This window comes from Halyomorpha halys, unplaced genomic scaffold, assembly GCF_000696795.3.
Source record: "Halyomorpha halys isolate HHAL.00 unplaced genomic scaffold, Hhal_1.1 Scaffold275.1, whole genome shotgun sequence".
In the NCBI taxonomy this organism is placed as follows: domain Eukaryota; kingdom Metazoa; phylum Arthropoda; class Insecta; order Hemiptera; family Pentatomidae; genus Halyomorpha; species Halyomorpha halys.
The window spans coordinates 105463-109018 of NW_027113216.1; positions in this window are offsets into that span (position 1 = coordinate 105463).

Here is a 3556-nt window from a genome sequence, read left to right on the forward strand (position 1 = left end):
AGCAAAATATAAGATATATGATAGTTGTTGTTTTCAAAAAATTTTTTCTCTTCTATTCATCTCTTTTGTTAAACTTTACTTATATTTTGCCTCTTTATCAATTATTATGGTTACATATTTTTATATTTTCTTTCTCTCAATTTTCTTTTTCTTTCCATATTTCTATTTTTAAATTATTAATAACTAATATATTCATACTTCTTTGCATTTATTTCCTTAATTATTTTATTTTACCTACTTTTTCAATTACCTATGTATAGATTTTATTTTCTCTCATCACTTCATTTTATTAATTCCATTCTGTAAAATTATTCACTTTATGTCATTCTGTTTATATTTTCTTTTTTTTTCTATACTTATTGGTTGTTATCTTGTTCTGTTCTTAGCCCTGATGAAGGCTAGAAACTCTAGCCGAAGCATTGGTGCAATTAAATAAGCTACACCTTATTTGTGTTTCATTTTGACCGCACCCCAACCATCATCTCCTAGTATTATTTCTTATTGGTTTTTGTATGCTGGACATCCAGGTATAATATGTTTAAGGGTATTGTTACCACCGAAATTTTCTCATTAAAGTTATTATTGACAAATTACGCCTATTTGTGCAGGTAGTTATTATGAATTCTATGATTTATCCTGTTTCCTAAAAGATTTTATGATATCTTTCAGTATTTTTCCTTGTGAGAACCATGGTTTTCAAATGATATGAGGAAACATATTTTTATAGAAGTCCATCGTGAGGTCTTTTCTAGATTTCTATCCGATCTAATTTAATCACTTTATGATGTTGGTGTAAGGCAACTTATAGTCTACCAGCTGACCTCATGTAATGGCTAATTTCACCATTTTATCAGCTGCATCATTATTTGGGATCCCAGTGTGACCCTTAATTCACTTAAATATTATTTTTTTATTTTCTTTCACTGCTTGATAATAGTTTTTTTTTACTATTTTCATTTTGTTATTACTGATATTTTAGTTTATATTATTATTTAGAGATAACAATGCACTCCAGCAGTCTGTTAAAAATACAATATTAAGTTCTGTGGACTGATTAATGTATTGGAGGGCTTCTAAGATGGCATGTAATTTGGCAGTATGAGATAAACAGCCAGTGGGTAATTTATACTGAGAGGAATAAAGTTGTGGAATTTAGGGGGGTTTCATAAATAAAGACAACGAGAGTGTGTTCAATAATGGATGCCATGACAGACTATTCTAGAACAAAGCAACAGGCATGCAGCAGTATCATAGTGTCACCATCTACCATTTTATTTACAAACCAAAATAATAAAACCTACTTTTTATAACAAGTAATTGAACTTAAGAACTCAAATCGTACAGTCCGAATTATCATTAATTCTTGAGCCAACCGTATACAAACATGTTGTGGTCATTTATCAAGAAGCAATGATCCAGACTGGACTGTCTTGGCCTGTGTTAAAGTAGCCTTAGAGAAGGTGAGGTCTGTTGCTGCTTGTTATCACCGGTGATTCACAAAAATTATGCTAATTTGCTGTGCAGTAGTTAATATTTTCTCTAATTAAATTGATTTAAATGACTGGTATTGAAAAACATGACAATCTGCTACTTTACTTTATTAATATTTAACTACCCAAAATATAGTAACTAAAACTTTATTCTAATCAACTTTCATGCAATTATTACGTGAGCTAGGAACTATTCTTATTCTTTGTCATGAAATATGAACCATTGAATACAACAAAAGATGTTGTAGAAACAGTCATTCTTACTCTGCATGACATCACAAACCTAGCTCCAAGCTAAAGGATATGCCATGAGAAGAGCTTAGGAGCATCAAAGTCCAATTTTTCTTTATTCATCCTGAGTCTTTAATGGCCCATGGTCTGGACCCTGTTCACACCATGGAAAGCCATTTAAAGATAGTGAAAAATCCTTCTTAATAGATGAAAAATAAATAAATAATCTTTGTGTAGAGATTCCTACAATTAGCTAGAGTAGACATAAAATATTGGGTATCAAGAGTAATTACAAAGTGATTAGTTTTTTCATCTATTTCTTTATTGGCCTCGAGGACTTTACATAGTCCTTATTAGAATTGGTTATTCATTTAACAATTGGTAATGGGAGAGGGGGAGGAATTAAAGTCTCTTACAAAAGACATCCCTAAATATTATTAATAATTATTCAATAATCATTAGAATTTTATATCTATAAATAATAAAGATAAATTATTGAAAAAAAACAAAAATAATGATAGTTATGTAATTAAAGTATGAAAAAAAAAATAGTGATGATAATAAAAATAGAGTTTATAGCTGAAAGTCTTTCATCAGTCTGAACTTTAGTCTTTGAGATGAATTTGGATTTTCTGCATTGTAAGTCATTGCACCGATAACTGCTAGTAACTAGGAATAAAATTGTGTAAACAGTTTTCTGATGAAATCATCTTGTAATAAATGTATGAGTTGGAATTCTTAGACAAACATTTGTTTTCATAAAAAATAAAATAAAATATTGAAAAAAAAAAATACTATGATTCGCACAAGGGTGATTGAGTGTGATATCACATGTTATTATTGGAAACAATCCCAACAATTGCCACTAATGAAAAATAGTATTAATCTATTTAATGCATTCTAGAAAAATGGCTGATTTTATATGAAGAATCAGAAGTTGAGAATAAGAATATATATATTATATCAGTATAACCCCACTATTATTAATTTTGATTATTGACTATCAATAGAGAGTGCAATGGCGCAGCGGTTAGATACTGTTCTACTAACTCTAAGGATACAGGTCTGAATCCGGCAGTGGCAAATAATTAATTTCTATTACACTGCACCCATGAGTCAACCCTGTTGGTTTGGAGCCCTCCTGATGTCTACCCAGCCTCATAAAGTGGGTGCCTTAATTAAGGAAAAATTTGGCGGCTGAGCATGATCATAAAAAAAATCATTTCCTTGTATGACCATTGTTCTAAAAACAGTGCTTCCTTATAAAGAACTTAACCCATCCTCCCTCATGAGTTGTATTAGTTCACATTATTATTATAGACTATCAGTAAATCAATCAAGATGATTCTAAAAAAAAAATTTTTATATTCCAAGATGATATTTCAGGGTAGATGAATATAATTTCTATCAGGAACTGCAGATATATGTATATGAAATATCAAAACAACCTTAATCCATTTTGTATATTATTATATTTCTTTATTTTATGTCCTTTATCCACTTATTTATTCTTTATATCATCCGAACAACGTTTTGGGCTTTCTGCGCATTATCAAGTTTTACAAATAAAAATATTTACAATTAACATACAGTCACAATCAACTAATTTTACATTGAATTTTAGTAAACAAATTCTTTTACTCATTTGCACCAAAATAATTCAATATTTAACTATACGTTTTTTTTTTACTAATTTATAGCCTTAACCTTCGAATTCATCTTTTATCCAATCATTGCAATCCAAAATCTTTTGTAAAATCTTCAATGCTCCTTACTTTGTCATAAATAAAATCATACATAAAGACCTTAATGTTCCATATGTAACTGATCTAGCC